Below are 15,556 nucleotides of genomic sequence, written 5' to 3' on the forward strand. Positions count from 1 at the left end.
TCAAACAATGAGTTCACCTTTTTTGTGCTTTTTTTTTGCTGACCTCTAAATAAAAATCTTAAAGTACCTACAAAAATGATCGTTAAATAGTGTTGTGTAACGAGTTATCACGTTCGAGGTCCAACCATTTTAAAACTGAAGCCCACCTGCAAACCCATATAGGTATTGATCGCGCTACGCTTGACAGGTGCGATCATACCAGCACTAATGCACTGGATCCCCTCAGAACTCCGCAGTGAAGCGTTCTTGGGGGAGAGTAGTACTAGGATGGGTGACCTCCTGGGAAGTCCTCGTGTTGCACTTCTTTTGTATTTCTTTTTTGTGTTCTATTTTTCTTCCTCTTCCTGGCCTAGACAGTCAAACCACGAGTTCACCTTTTTTGTGCTTTTTTTTTGCTGACCTCTAAATAAAAATCTAAAACTATCTACAAAAACGATCGTGAAATAGTGTTGTGCAACGAGTTATCGCGTTCGAGGTCCAACGATTTTGAAACTGAAGCCCACCTGCAAACCCATATAGGTATTGATCGCGCAACGCTTGATAGGTGTGATCATACCAGCACTAATGCACCGGATCCCATCAGAACTCCGCAGTGAAGCGTTCATAGGCGAGAGTAGTACTAGGATGGGTGACCTCCTGGGAAGTCCTCGTGTTGCACTTCTTTTTGTATTTCTTTTTTGCGTTCTGTTTTTCTTCCTCTTCCTGGCCTAGACAGTCAAACCATGAGTTCACCTTTTTTGTGCTTTTTTTTGTGAGCTCTAAATAAAAATATTAAAGTACCTACAAAAACGATCGTGAAATAGTATTGTGTAGCGAGTTATCACGTTCAAGGTCCAACCATTTTGAAACTGAAGCCCACCTGCAAACCCATATGGGTATTGATCGCGCTACGCTTGACCGGTGCGATGATACCAGCACTAATGCACCGGATCCCATCAGAACTTCGCTGATAAGCGTTCTTGGGCGAGATTAGTACTAGGATGGGTGATCTCTTGGGAAGTCCTCGTGTTGCATTTCGTTTTTGTGTTCTGTGTTTCTTCCTCTTCCTGGCCTAGATAGTCAAACCATGAGTTCACCTTTTTTGTCCTTTTTTTTGCTGACCTCTAAATAAAAATCTTAAAGTACCTACAAAAACGATCGTGAAATAGTGTTGTGTAGCGAGTTATCACGTTCGAGGTCAAATCATTTTGAAACTGAAGCCGACTTGCAAACCCATATAGGTATTGATCGCGCTACGCTTGACAGGTGCGATCATACCAGCACTAATGCACTGGATCCCATCAGAACTCCGCAGTGAAGCGTGCTTGGACGAGAGTAGTACTAGGATGGGTGACCTCCTGGGAAGTCCTCGATTTGCACTTCTTTTTGTATTTCTTTTTTGTGTTCTGTTTTTCTTCCACTTCCTGGCCTAGACAGTCAAACCATGAGTTCACCTTTTTTGTGCTTTTTTTTTACTGACCTCTAAATAAAAATATTAAAGTACCTACAAAAACGATCGTGAAATAGTGTTATGTAGCGAGTTATCGCGTTCGAGGTCCAACCATTTTGAAACTGAAGCCCAGATGCAAACCCATATAGGTATTGATCGCGCTACGCTTGACAGGTGCGATCATACCAGCACTAATGCACCGGATCCCATCAGAACTCCGCAGTGAAGCGTGTTTGGGCGAGAGTAGTATTAGGATGGGTGGCCTCCTGGGAAGTCCTCGTGTTGCATTTCTATTTTGTGTTGTGTGTTTGTTCCTCTTCCTGGCCTAGACAGTCAAACCATGAGTTCACCTTTTTTGTGCTTTTTTTCTTGCTCACCTCTAAAGAAAAATCTTAAAGTACCTACAAAAACGATCGTGAAATAGTGTTGTGTAGCGAGTTATCGCGTTCGAGGTCCAATCATTTTGAAACTGAAGCCCACCTGCAAACCCATATAGGTATTGATCGCGCAACGCTTGGCAGGTGCGATCATACGAGCACTAATGCACCAGATCCCATCAGAACTCCACAGTCAAGCGTTCTTGGGCGAGAGTAGTACTAGGATGGGAGGCCTTCTGGGAAGTCCTCGTGTTGCACTTCTTTTTGTATTTCTTTTTTGTGTTCTGTTTTTCTTCCTCTTCCTGGCCTAGACAGTCAAACCATGAGTTCACCTTTTTTATAGTTTTTTTTTTTTTGCAGACCTCTAAATAAAAATATTAAAGTACCTACAAAAACGATCGTGAAATAGTGTTGTGTAGCGAGTTTTCGCGTTCGAGGTCCAACCATTTTGAAACTGAAGACAACCTGCAAACCCATATAGGCATTGATCGCGCAACGCTTGACAGGTGCGATCATACCAGCACTAATTGATGGAGATCAAGCTCAAGAGGACATGGAGGCCAATCAACAAGATCAAGAAGTGGTGGAGGCGCAAATAGAGGACGCCCATGGAGGCCAAAGTCCACCAAAAAGGATTACAAGAAGCATGTTCAAAGCTTTGGGAGCTAGAGGACATTTATTTTCTCTTTTTGTAATTTCTTTAGTTGAAGGTGCTTAGAGGGAAACATTAGAAACCTCTTTTGTTTTAGCATCTTTTAGGCTTTAGTTAGGAGCTTTAGGAGGGGGGTGTATTAGTAGATAGGTGTAGGTGTAGTTTTTGGGAGGTGTCATAGTAGAAAAAGGTCACACCTCCCATGTGACTTGTTTTTGGTGGGAATTTCAAATGAGTTTATTTGAAATTTCCCACCTATTTTTTCAGCACCTTAGGCTATAAATAGAGGTGCTTCCTTTGTAAAATTCAGATTGGAATTAATCTAAGAAAACTCTACTCAAATTTTGAGTGAACTTTGGAGAGCTTTTGGAGCCTTCTTCTCTAGTCTTATCTTGATGGATCATTGGAGTCCTCAAGTGGCGGCATCACTCTGATCTAGGAGCATTCCACACTTCTAGTGGCGAGATCATCCAACATTCTTCCATCTTCATGAGCATTCTCTTCTCCTTCCTTTCTTCTCTTTCAATTGTTCATGTTGTCTTGTGTTCTTGAGTTGTTTGGTTCGGTTTTTCTGTTTTTCCAGCACCTATATTCTGTTCTTGTCTTTTAATTTCACTTTTGTTCGGTTCATATGTTTGCTTATTCAATTCTGTTCGGTCCTTTCAATTTTACCTCTCTTTGTTGATTCAATTTGACAATATGTGGAGCATCCAAATGAGTTTGGGATTTGGTACTAGTTTTTGGTGAGTTCTTGTCTTAGAACAATGATCCAACTCTAAGAAAAGTGCCTCTATAATGTCCAGCTCAAGGTGATTCCTAAGAATGTCAAGAATCATTCTCTATATGGCTAGTGGAATCACATCATGTGGTATCATGAGTCTTAGGTTCTTCTTGTTTAATTGTTGAGTTGTGTGCACTTTAATTTCAAGAGCTCTTTAATTTTCTTGCAATTTAAGTTTCTGTTTTAGAATTTTAATTGAGTATTCTTGTTGTTTTTCTTTTACACCAAGTGCTTGTGAAAAGGTTTATGGCACTCATAATTCTTATGAGTATGGTTGCTCTTTTGGAATGGCATTATCCTTCCTAGAGTTTACCTTAAGCTTCCTTTCACTTGTTGTTAAAATTTGTGATGTGTCTTTTAATTTTGTAATCATGTCAAGTTTTGTCTTAGTCATGTTATTCCATATTTGTCATTACTTTTAGTAGTACTTTTATTGTTTTGATTGTTTCTTGCTTTGGTGTCATATAATTTTCTGAATTGATGTTGATCCTTTGTGCATTTTCTTTTTAGAGTTGAGTTCATACTTGTATTCTAGACCTATACAAGTTCCAATACATCATTTTCTATTATGTCTTTGCTAGTTCATCATCCTGTTTTTTTATTCCTATTAGGATTCCTCTGTTTCTGAAAAAAAAAGTGCATACTGTTTTTCCTTATTGCAATTGATTTACTTACTGGAAAATTCTGAAATTCTGGATTTGAGATATTCAAAGTGTTAGAAAAGAATAGAAAAAAGAATCATTCAAAAATACGAAGTACACAAAAAATGATAAATAAAATAAAAAAAGTGTACAATTCTGCCCAAAAAAATACGGTAATCTGGCAGCGATTTTGAAAAATTTATTTCTCTCAATTGGCTTACTGTTTTTAATTGATTCCAGTGCCATTATTGAGTTAACATCTTGAAGTTTCTGTGATTTAAATTTCATAATCCAGTTCGCTCTACATCATTCCAGTTAAATCAGTGAATATCAAGCACAGTTTGCCTTTTAAAAAAAAATAAATTTTCCAGTAGCTAATTTTTTGTTTTCTTCATCTACTCTAGAACTTTTCCTTAAGTATTCTTTTGTGTGCCTACTTTTCTCATTGAGTTCTTTATTTTCTTGATTGTCTTTCATTCTTACTCTTTGAGTTTGTCTCACATATAGTTTTCCTTTTGCAATTACCTTTCTTTGCTTATACATTTTCTTGTTTGTCTTTATTGTTTCATTGGTTTTGTGGTGGTTGCTTTTGAGATTGGTGTGCTTGCTTTGACATCTTTCATTTGAGGATTCCAAGGCCTCAAGATCAGATTGGTGCAAGAACATTATTTCTTTGAGAGTGACCTCTTTTTCTACCTCATTTCACTTCGGCAGTTTCAATTGCAAAGTTCACTGTTTTTGCTAATTTTTTAACTTGTTTGCTGTTTTGTGTGTTTGTTGTTTTTAATTACAAATGGCTGGATTTTCAAGTGATGCATCCTACAAGCAGAATTCTCCTTCCAAAGCTTCAATTCTTGGTGAATTACATGAAGCTCAAAGAACAATTAGACGGTTGGAGGAGAAAATGCAAAAGATGGAGGTCCAACAAGCTAGACCATCTCCTTCTATCCATGATGGACATCATTCTCATAGACCATCTTCAAGAGCTTCTTCAAATGATGTTGGCCGTGAAGATGAGCATAGGAGAAGGAGACCTCCACCCCAAGTCCATGGACAAAGACATCATCACCAAGGGGAAAGAATTCACTACGGCAATGGCTTCTATCATGATGCAAAGTCTAAGCTTCCTTCGGTCAAGTTACCTTGTTTTAATGGTTCTAGTGATCCAAATGTATATTTAGATTGGGAGGCTAAGTGTGAACAAATTTTTGAGATCCATGAGATCCAAGATGAGCATAAGCTCAAGCTAGCCACCCTAGAGTTTAGTGATTATGCCATGAAATGGTGGCATGGAATTGTAAAGGACATTATCTATCACAAGGGTCCTCCCGTGGACTCTTGGAACTCTTTAAAGGATCACATGCGCGCTAGATTTGTGCCCCCACATTTTAGGAAAGACCTCATGTTGAGACTCCAACGGTTTCAACAAGGCACGCTAAATGTGGATGAATATTATAAGGAGCTAGAGACGCTTGTGCTTAAAATTAAATTAGAAGAAAGTGAGGAAGCTATGATTGCTAGGTTTGTGAGTGGTCTAAGGAAGGATATTCAAGATGTTGTTGAGTTACAAGAGTATTCATCATTGGGTTCTTTAGTTCATCTTGCAATGAAGGTAGAAGCCCAACTTGCAAAGAAAAATATTTTTAAAAATATTCCCAAAGATGACTACTACAACAATTCTTGGAAGAACAAAAAGTCTTTTTCAAAATTTCCTTCCAAAGATTCTTCTTTCAAACCCAAGGATCCTAAGCCATCTACTTCTAGGCCTAAATCCCCAATTAAATCGTCTAGTCAAAAGTGTTTTAAATGTTTGGGATATGGTCATATTGCTGCTAATTGCCCTTCTAAACGAAGTATGTACATGCATGAAGGCATTGTAGTTAGTGAGCATGATTCCAATTCATCATTGGGCTCTTTAGTTCATCTTGCAATGAAGGTGGAAGCCCAACTTGCAAAGAAAAACTCTTTTAAAAATGCTTCCAATGATGGATACTACTCCAAGTCTTGGAGAAACAAAACTTCTTTTTCTAAACATCCTTCCAAAGATTCTTCTTTCAAACCCAAGGAATCTAAGCCATCAACTTCTAGACCAAAGTCTCCCACTAGAACATCTAATACTAAATGCTTTAAATGTATGGGTTATGGTCATATTGCTGCAAATTGTCCTTCCAAACGAAGTATGTACATGCATGAGGGCATTGTAGTTAGTGAGCATGATTCGGATTCTCCTAAGCATTCATTGCATTCTCATGCATCTAGTGAGGAAGAGAGTGAATGTCCACTTGAAGGGGACTTGTTAGTTGTGAGAAGACTTCTTGGACAAGTTTCACAACCTTTTGATGAAAGTCAAAGGGAAAATATTTTCCATACAAGATGTCTTATTCAAAACAAAATTTGTTCCTTGATAGTGGATGGGGGTAGTTGTGCAAATGTGGCTAGTACAAGAGTAGTAGATAAGCTTGGATTGCCTACTATCTCTCATACAAAGCCCTACAAATTACAATGGCTTAGTGAAGTAGGAGAAATAATTGTTAATAAACAAGTCCTCATCCATTTCTCCATTGGAAAATACAAAGATGAGGTATTATGTGATGTTGTGCCCATGGAAGCTACTCATGTTCTTTTGGGAAGGCCTTGGCAATTTGATAGAAAAGTTTTACATGATGGCTTTACCAACAAACTATCTTTTGAATTCCATGGTCACAAGGTTACTTTAAAATCTCTCTCTCCAAGAGAAGTCCATGAGGACCAAGTTATCATGAAGAAAAAGAGGGAGAGTGAAAAAGATAAAAAAGATAAGAGTTCTAAGCCTACACTCCTTGTGTCTAGGCGTGAAATTGAAAGGGAAATAGTGGCTCATCATCCTCTTTTGTTAGCCATCCCTAGAACTCTTAGAGTAGAATCACTTGTTGATAGTTCTCATTGCTTGGAAAATTTGGTAGAAGAGTTCCAAGATGTGTTTCAAGATCCTCCAAATGGACTTCCACCTTTGAGAGGGATTGAGCACCAAATTGATTTGATACCGGGCTCTTCTTTACCAAATCGTCCAGCATATAGGACCAATCCAAGTGAAACCAAGGAAATTCGCCAACAAGTTGAGGCTTTGATTGAGAAAGGGTGGGTGCAAGATAGCATGAGTCCTTGTGCTATGCCTATCATCTTAGTGCCAAAAAAGGATGGCACATGGCGAATGTGTTCGGATTGTAGGGCCATAAATAACATAACCATTAAGTATAGGCATCCCATACCTAGACTAGATGATTTGTTGGATGAATTACATGGTTCTAAAATCTTTTCAAAGATTGATCTTAAAAGCGGCTACAATCAAATCCGTATCAAACCGGGTGATGAATGGAAGACGGCTTTTAAGACCAACTTTGGTTTATATGAGTGGTTAGTTATGCCTTTTGGTTTAACTAATGCACCAAGTACCTTCATGCGCCTCATGCATCATGTTCTTAGACCTTTCATTGGTAAGTTTGTTGTGGTTTACTTTGATGACATTCTCATTTATAGCTTATCTTTGAATGACCATAGGTTGCATGTTAGGCGAGTTTTGGAAACCCTTAGGAAGGAACATTTGTATGCTAACCTTGCTAAATGTATGTTTGCTCTTGATCATATAGAATTCCTAGGGTTTGTTGTGAGTTGTAAAGGGGTCCATGTGGACAAAACAAAGGTGGTGGCCATTCAAAATTGGCCTACACCGAAATCTTTGAATGAGGTCCGAAGTTTTCATGGGCTTGCTTCTTTCTATAGAAGATTTGTCCCAAACTTTGGTACCATTGCCGCACCACTCAATGACATAGTGAAAAAGGATGTGGTCTTTCATTGGGGAGAAGCACAACAAAATGCTTTTGATACTTTGAAAGAAAAATTGACTAATGCTCTTGTACCGCCCTGGTAGTCGGAAGTGATGACGTGGCATCCAGCTACAGTATAGGCGTGCTGACAAGGCGCCAGGTTGGTAGAAGGGAAAGAGGTCGGGGGGCTTGTGTAGTCGCCAGTTATTAAGTTGGCGTGCTCCGACCTCCAGCATACCAGGCGATCGCCCAGCTTAAGATGAAGTCGCCAGATTGTAAATTCAGGCGACTGAGTGATAGGAGATCGCCAGAACAAGCACATCGCCAGAGATGAAGGTGGTGCAGATTATGAAGGCGGCCGGCGAGACCACAGGGTAGGTGTACGAGAGCACCCTAACTCGCCAATTCCAATAGAGATCACGCTCCCAAGTTAGCTATGTACTGGGCAATACCATGCATAGGTAACTTAGCAAAACGAGAGTAGAAGCAACGCCCAAGTCAAGGAGGCTCCAGATGATGGCACGTGTACAGTTGGATGCGAGCCACGTGTCTAAGTCTGTAACTGCCAGGAGAGAGAAAGTGACCAGGTATATAAGAGTTCTCAACGAACTTTCTGAGGTACGCACGTTCAGATTATACTCTTTACGCTTGCGAGTTCTAGAGCACACTGTGAGAGAGAATTTGCACGGTTCTTGTTCTCTTAGTATTTGGTGATTCGGTCACTGACTTGGGCGTTGGAGTGCGATCGGCCGCAGCGGCGCCGCTCTGTTCCTTTGCAGGTTCTTGAGGTGGATCTCGAAGAAGAACGGAGGTTTGAAGCGGTGCGCACGTCGATCCTTTGACGAGGCAGTTTCCAGCATTCCGGTCAACAGGCAGGATCATCAGGCGCCCACCGTGGGGCCGTGTAAAACTTGCTCCCATCCACAGCGTGAGTCTTGGAGGTTTTCGTAGCTTTCTGTGTGGTTGTGTGCTGGTGCAACTGTTGTTCGCTGTTCATCTGGCTTTTGTTCAGTGTTTCTCACGTTTTCCACCGTTCGTTTGAGGTTTTGTTCGGTGAAGTGAGGTTTTCTGCTGTTTACGCGTGATTTGTTCGGTGGAGTTTGAGCTCTTCGATTTGTTCGATTTTTTTCGTGGAAGAAGAGGTGGTTTCTGGTGGAGTTGCAAGTTTCTTTGAAGGTTTGCGGTGCTCTTGAGTTTCCTTGCGAAGCTTCGCACAGTTTCTTCCGATTGATCGCTGAATCGATCGTAGCTGAAGTAAGTGTTGTTCGCTGCATTCTGTGATTCGCTGAGTTTCCTGAGAAAAATGAGAAGCAATCGTTCAAGCCCCGTGGCGCCTGTCGCTGCTGAAGGCGACGCCGCCATGACCATGGCACAGATGGTAGATATTATGCGCTCGTTGCAGGCGACTGTGGAAGCCTCGCGCATAGTACAGGCGCGAATGCATGAGGACTTGGCCGCCTCTCGGGCCAGGAATGATGAGCTCACCAAGGTGACTGAGGAGCTGCGTCAAGCTCTTCAGGAGCAGCAAGGGCGTCCTATTGCTGAAGAGGTCGCGCCGTCGTCGCCACCTCGTGTTTTCCCTATGCCTTTCGCTCAAGCGATTACTGACACGCCTATTCCTACGAGCGTGGTCCCTGTCAAGGCTATCTTTACCGGCGTGGAGGATCCAGAGGCTCATCTAACCACGTTCCATACGCAGATGATGCTGTCGGGAGGGTCGGACGTCGTGTATTGCAAGATGTTCGTGAGCACGCTCCAGGGAACGGCGTTGGAATGGTTTGTGAGCCTACCTAACGGTCACATAACCAATTTTCAGCAGTTCTCGAAGGTTTTCGTCGAGCAATACATCGTGAACAAGGCACTGCCCAGGGTGTCTTATGATTTGTTTGATATAAGGCAGTACCAGGGAGAATCCCTCAGAGACTACCTGAATCGCTTTGGAGCGCAGATGGTCAGATCGCCGGCCAAAGATGAAGAAATGCTGGTCTATGCATTCAAGAAGGGCGTGCTGCCAGGACCATTCTGCGAGGCCTTGATCAGGGCTCACCCTGCAACGTTTGCTGAGGTCAGGCGACTTGCGGTGGCTCACATCGCCGACGAGAGTGAGGTCGCTGAGAAGAGAGGGAGCGTGGCTCCCGCTAGGCCACGCGCCCAGACCAGGATCCAGCCGCAAAGGGTGCTGGAGACAGCGGCGGCGGCCAGGAAGGACCAGAGGACTCGCCATCCTTATGATAGGAGGAACAAGGGGAGGGGCCAGGGACGCCAGCAACCAGCACGCCGGGAATACAATCGCCCGCCTAAGCACAAGTTTGTTATGGGATTGGCAGACCTGATCGCCATTCCCAATATATCTGCTAGGTTGAAAGCGCCTGAGAAGGTGGGCGACAAGGTGCTGGGAGCAAAGCCAGACGCCTGGTGTGAGTTTCACCAGGGCTTTGGCCACACTTTGGACTCGTGTTTGTCCTTAGGGTATCAGCTCGATGATCTGGTTAAGAGCGGGTTCCTAAATGACTATCTGCTGGACAGGAGAACAGGGGGAGCGTCGAGTTCCCAGCCAGCAGGTGGAGAAGCCCAGCAACACGAGATGCCTATCCACGGGGAAATCCACACCATTGCAGGAGGCTTCTCAGGTGGTGGATGCACCGCATCGCAGAGGAAGAAGTACGCGCGGTCGGTGATGACAGTGGATATGTTTGAAGATCACTCGCCGGAGGTGGACATTACGTTCACCAAGCAGGATCTTCGGGACGTTGTGCCCCATGACAACGATCCCATAGTCATTTCGTTGATTACGACGGGAAGGAAGGTCCACAGAGTTCTGGTGGATCAGGGAAGCTCGGCAGACGTGATGTTCTGGCCGACTTTCACGCAGCTGGAGTTGCCCCTTGACCAGCTAAGGCCCTATGGAGGGTGCCTGTATGGGTTCGCTGGTGACCAGGTGGAGTTCAGAGGGTACATTGAGTTGAGAACCACGTTTACAGATGAGGCTGGTTCGAGGACGGAGAAAATCAAGTACCTCATTGTAAACGCTCCTTCAGCATACAACATCCTGTTGGGAAGGCCCACGCTTAACAGGATAGGCGCTATACCGTCGACTCGGCACATGAAGGTGAAGTTGCCGTCTATGGAGGGGGTGGTGATCACGATCAAGTCTGATCAGAAAGAAGCAAAAAAGTGCTATGAGAATAGCCTGAAAAACAAGAGATCAGTGAGTTATGTAACAACCACCCCACCTCCCGGTGTGAAGCCCAGATCGACGGTAACAGAAGAGACCGCCGGAAGGGACGTGGAGATGGTGGACGCTGAGCTGGGGGAGGGGAACGCTGGTCTGGAGGAAAAAGAGGCGCGGAATCGCCCTGAGGAAGCGAGAGAGCAGGGGATCGCCAGAGAATCCAGGCCAAAACCTGTCGAGCAGTGGCTCGAGAAAGAGATCGGGGGAAAGATCTTCAAGCTGGGAAGATCTCTGGAGGTCGAGCTCCAGGACCAGATCGCCAAGGTGATTGAGCGGCATCTGGACGCGTTTGCATGGTCCGCTTCGGACATGCCCGGGATTGATCCCGACTTCTTGTGCCATCATCTGGCGATGGACAGCTTGGTGAGACCAGTGCGACAAAGAAGAAGAAAGTTCAACGAGGAGAGGAGGCAGGCGATTAGAGATGAAACACAGAAACTCCTTGCTGCAGGCCACATCAGGGAAGTCCAGTACCCTGAATGGCTGGCGAATGTCGTGCTGGTGAAGAAGAGTAACGGGAAATGGCGCATGTGCGTCGATTTCACCGACCTGAACAAAGCTTGTCCAAAGGATTCGTACCCTTTACCAAGCATAGACGCCCTGGTAGATAGTGCTGCAGGGTGTAAGTTGCTGAGTTTCCTGGATGCCTTCTCGGGGTATAACCAGATCAAGATGCATCCCATGGATGAAGAGAAGACAGCCTTCATGACGGAGAGGTCGTGCTACTGCTATAAGGTGATGTCGTTTGGGCTGAAGAACGCGGGGGCCACGTACCAGAGGCTGATGGATCGAGTGCTTGCACCGATGCTGGGAAGGAATGTGCAAGCGTATGTCGATGACATGGTCGTGACCTCGCCGGAAAAGAGCAAGCACGTTGCGGACTTGGAAGAATTGTTCACGACGATCGCCAAGTTCAGATTAAAGCTTAATCCAGAGAAATGCATTTTCGGCGTGGAGGCTGGAAAGTTTTTGGGTTTCCTCTTGATTGAAAGAGGCATAGAGGCCAACCCCGACAAGTGTGCCACCATCTTGGCGATGAGGAGCCCAGCTACGGTGAAAGAGGTCCAGCAGCTAACAGGACGGATGGCAGCCCTGTCTCGCTTCGTGTCAGCTAGCGGAGAGAATGGCCATCCCTATTTTCAGTGCTTGAGGCGCAATAACAAGTTTGCCTGGACGAAGGAGTGCGAGGAAACCTTCGTCAAGCTGAAGGAGTATCTGGCGAGCCCGCCGGTTTTATGCAAACCGCTGGCGGGGATCCCTCTCAGGTTGTATTTTGCTGTAACTGAGAGGGCGGTGAGTGCGGTGCTCGCCCAAGACCAAGATCAGGCACAAAAGCCTATTTATTTTGTTAGTAAGGTGTTGCAGGGCCCCGAAACGAGATATCAGGCCCTGGAGAAGGCTGCGCTGGCTGTGGTGTTTTCGGCGAGGAGGTTGCGCCACTATTTCCATAGCTTCACCATACTGGTGATGACTGACCTGCCCATGCAGAAGGTCTTGAAGAAGCCTGACGTTGCAGGAAGGATGGTGAAATGGGCAGTAGAATTGTCAGAGTTTGATATCAAATATGAGCCTCGAGGCCCGATCAAGGGGCAAATCTTTGCGGATTTCGTGGTCGAGCTCTCGTCTGAGGCAATACGAGTTGAAGGGGACGACTTCCGTTGGGTGCTCTCGGTGGATGGATCGTCGAACCAGCAGGGTAGCGGTGCTGGAGTCATTTTAGAGGGGCCCAATGGCGTGCTGATCGAGCAATCTTTGAGATTTGCCTTCAAAGCCAGTAACAATCAAGCAGAGTATGAGGCGCTGATCGCCGGAATTTTGCTGGCCAAGGAGATGGGAGCTAGGGTGCTGATGGCTAAGAATGAATCGCTGCTAGTCACAGGGCAAGTAACAGGCGAGTTCCAGGCTAAAGATCCACAAATGGCGGCCTATCTGGAATATGTGCAGGAGTTGAAGAGTTCCTTTGCCTCCTTTGAAGTAGTGCATGTGCCCAGAGAGCAGAATGCCCGAGCTGACTTGCTAGCTAAGCTCGCCAGTTCAGGCAAGCGGGGTAGGCAGAGGACGGTGATTCAAGAAACTCTGAAGACGCCAAGAGCATTTGTGGCAGATCACCTGGTCCTTCAGATAAGCAAGTCGACGGAGAAAGCAGCAAGAAGCCATAAGTCCCTGACGCAAGAAACTCTGAGATCGCCGAGAATCAGAGCATGTCGGGGAGAGAAGGTGAACGTGATGCAGGTCTGCGCTACCCATGAGCCAGACACTTGGATAACACAGTACAAGCGGTGCCTGGCAGATGGCCTTCTCCCACTGGATCCGACTGAGGCTAGGAAGGTAAAGAAGAATTCTAGCAAGTACACCCTGATTGATGGCGATCTGTACAGGTTTGGGTTCACTCACCCGCTCCTGGAATGTATACATGGCGAGAAGTGCACGAGAATCATGGCGGAGCTCCACGAAGGTATATGCGGAAGCCACGTCGGGGGTTGAGCTCTGGCCGTAAGGACTCTCCGTGCAGGCTACTAATGGCCAACGATGAGAGAAGACTGCAAGAAGTATGCGCAGTGTTGCAAACAGTGCCAACAGCACGCCGATTGGCACAAGGCGCCTCCCGAGGAGTTGAAGTCGATTTACAGCCCTTGGCCGTTTCATACGTGGGGAATCGACATCCTGGGACCTTTCCCGCTGGCGATCAGGCAGATGAAGTACTTGGTGGTGGCAATTGAATATTTCACCAAGTGGATCGAAGCAGAACCAGTGGCCCAGATCACCGCACACAAGATCGAAGGTTTCGTGTGGAAGAACATCGTGTGCCGGTTTGGAGTGCCTAAGCGCCTGGTGTCGGACAATGGGACTCAGTTTGCAAGTCACTTGTTGAAGAAGCTTTGCGAAGGGGTGGGAATTCAACAAGTGTTTGCATCCGTCGAGCACCCGCAGACGAATGGCTAGGTGGAGTCAGCCAATCGGGTGTTGCTGAGAGGATTGAAGAGGAGGCTCGAGAAAGCCAAGGGAAGCTGGGCTGAGGAGGTACCCCGTATAGTCTGGGCGTACCACACCACCGAACAGTCAGGAACCCATGAGACCCCGTTCAGCTTGGTCTATGGGTGTGATGCAATGATTCCAGTAGAGATCCAGGAAAGTTCGCCGAGATTCCAGAACTTCGTAGAGGAAGACTCGAATGAAGAGAGAAGGCTGAACCTGGATCTGCTGGATGAGGTCAGGGAAGAGGCGAGACTGAAAGCTGAGGCGGTGAAGAGAAGGATTGAACGAAGGTACAACTCGAAGGTGATGCCAAGGCAGTTCAGAGAAGGCGACCTGGTGATGAGGAAAGCCCACCAGTACGAGATGGAGAATAAGCTGTCGCCTAAGTGGACGGGACCGTTCAGAATAACCGAGGCGCTCGGGAACGGCGCCTACCGCTTAGAGACGCTGGAAGGAGGGGCGATTCCTCGCACCTGGAACGCCACGCACCTGAAGTTGTACTATAGTTAAGAGCTTTGTAAGTAAAGACAAACACAAAAGTTATATTACAATGTCTCTGATAAAACAGTTTGAAGGGGGCACTCTTTTTTCCCTAAGGAGGGTTTTTAATGAGGCCACCCAATAAAAGAAGAGTTTTCGAAGTATAAGGCGTTTTCAGATTGCATGCTTGCTGTTTTCCAAAAAGTTTTGAAGAAAGACCTTGTCACTTATACGTGATTTAAGGCAAGAAAAGATATATTGCATGCTTTCTAAAAAAGTTTTTAAGTCCTCATCGTTTCTCGGCGATCGGAGGCATCAGCTAAAGTTTTTAAGTCCTCATCGTTTTTCGGCGATTGGAGGCATCAGTTAAACTTTTTAAGTCCTCATCGTCTTTCGGCGACCGGAGGCACCAGTTAAAAGACCTCAACGCCCTCGCGCGTCCTGAGGCAAGTTAAAGACCTCCTCGTCGCTGAGCGAGCGCAGGCAAGGAAGAGCGAAAAGTCCTCAGTGTTTCTGGGGACGAGAAGATGTAACCCCTGGGGCAATGTAGAGGCACCAGTAAAAGTCCTCAGTGTTTCTGGGGGCGAGAAGATGTAACCCCTGGGGCAATGTAGAGGCACCAGTAAAAGTCCTCAGTGTTTCTGGGGGCGAGAAGATGTAACCCCTGGGGCAATGTAGAGGCACCAGTGAAAAGTCCTCAGTGTTTCTGGGGGGGAGGAGATGTAACCCCTGGGGCAATGTAGAGGCACGATTTAAAGACCTTCTCGCCTATGAGCGAGTTCAGGCGAGTTAAAGACCTTCTCGCCTATGAGCGAGTTCAGGCGAGTTAAAGACCTTCTCGCCTATGAGCGAGTTCAGGCAAGATAAAATCCTTCTCGTTTCGAACGAGTTCAGGTATGGTGTAGAGGGTGGAAGAAGTTCTGAGGGTGGCTAAGGTAGGTTCGAAGAGAACGCCTAGCCACCCGGTCTCTTACTCTGAAGCACAAGGAGGTGGAGAAGGATCCGAAAGGCGCCTCTACCCCCAGATGAAAGAGCAATGGCCAAGTTGTGAAGGCAGGAAGAAGCTGGTGTTGCCAAGAGTCTCAGGCGACCAGGAAACGTTCAAGCAATGGCAAGAAGTCAAAGACCCGTTTTGATGAAGCAGATCGGGTGTAGCGACGTTATAAAGCCAGGGGTTGAGTTAAA

At 45.6% G+C, this 15,556-nt stretch overlaps 6 non-coding genes across 6 annotated transcripts; all 6 read left to right on the forward strand.

Moving 5' to 3' along the window:
* Nucleotides 1-185: 185 nt before the first annotated feature.
* On the forward strand, nucleotides 186-304 carry LOC137819782 (5S ribosomal RNA). The gene has a single exon (XR_011082396.1). It is a non-coding gene; the product is annotated as a 5S ribosomal RNA (ribosomal RNA).
* Nucleotides 305-542: 238 nt separating this feature from the next.
* Nucleotides 543-661, forward strand: LOC137819945 (5S ribosomal RNA). Its single transcript, XR_011082504.1, has one exon. It is a non-coding gene; the product is annotated as a 5S ribosomal RNA (ribosomal RNA).
* Nucleotides 662-898: 237 nt separating this feature from the next.
* On the forward strand, nucleotides 899-1,017 carry LOC137819844 (5S ribosomal RNA). Its single transcript, XR_011082456.1, has one exon. It is a non-coding gene; the product is annotated as a 5S ribosomal RNA (ribosomal RNA).
* Nucleotides 1,018-1,243: 226 nt separating this feature from the next.
* LOC137819918 (5S ribosomal RNA) lies at nucleotides 1,244-1,362 on the forward strand. Its single transcript, XR_011082484.1, has one exon. It is a non-coding gene; the product is annotated as a 5S ribosomal RNA (ribosomal RNA).
* A 239-nt stretch (nucleotides 1,363-1,601) lies between these two features.
* LOC137819935 (5S ribosomal RNA) lies at nucleotides 1,602-1,720 on the forward strand. The gene has a single exon (XR_011082495.1). It is a non-coding gene; the product is annotated as a 5S ribosomal RNA (ribosomal RNA).
* A 228-nt stretch (nucleotides 1,721-1,948) lies between these two features.
* LOC137819807 (5S ribosomal RNA) lies at nucleotides 1,949-2,067 on the forward strand. Its single transcript, XR_011082420.1, has one exon. It is a non-coding gene; the product is annotated as a 5S ribosomal RNA (ribosomal RNA).
* The last annotated feature ends 13,489 nt before the right edge of the window (nucleotides 2,068-15,556 follow it).

The sequence above is a fragment of the Phaseolus vulgaris genome, chromosome 10 (genome assembly GCF_000499845.2).
Source record: "Phaseolus vulgaris cultivar G19833 chromosome 10, P. vulgaris v2.0, whole genome shotgun sequence".
In the NCBI taxonomy this organism is placed as follows: domain Eukaryota; kingdom Viridiplantae; phylum Streptophyta; class Magnoliopsida; order Fabales; family Fabaceae; genus Phaseolus; species Phaseolus vulgaris.